Genomic DNA, 229 nt, shown 5'->3' with positions numbered 1-229 from the left:
CGCCCCTGCGCAGTGTGCACTGACCTCCTAGCGAAGGGATCAGACCAAGCTCATCGTAACGGGAATGACAGTGTCTTTAGTATTAGTTTTATCTGCGTTGCGCCTCGTGCCAGGGACAACATGGACCGACTTCCTTTTAGTAGTTAACTCGCGCAGGATTTCGTAGGTCTTTAGTTTTTATTTTATTATCGTCTTTTTTTTTAATGTTATTGGGCGTATTGGAAAATGA

The sequence above is a fragment of the Penaeus monodon genome, chromosome 30 (genome assembly GCF_015228065.2).
Source record: "Penaeus monodon isolate SGIC_2016 chromosome 30, NSTDA_Pmon_1, whole genome shotgun sequence".
Taxonomy (NCBI): Eukaryota; Metazoa; Arthropoda; class Malacostraca; order Decapoda; family Penaeidae; genus Penaeus; species Penaeus monodon.
Note: the sequence above shows the minus strand (reverse complement) of the source record.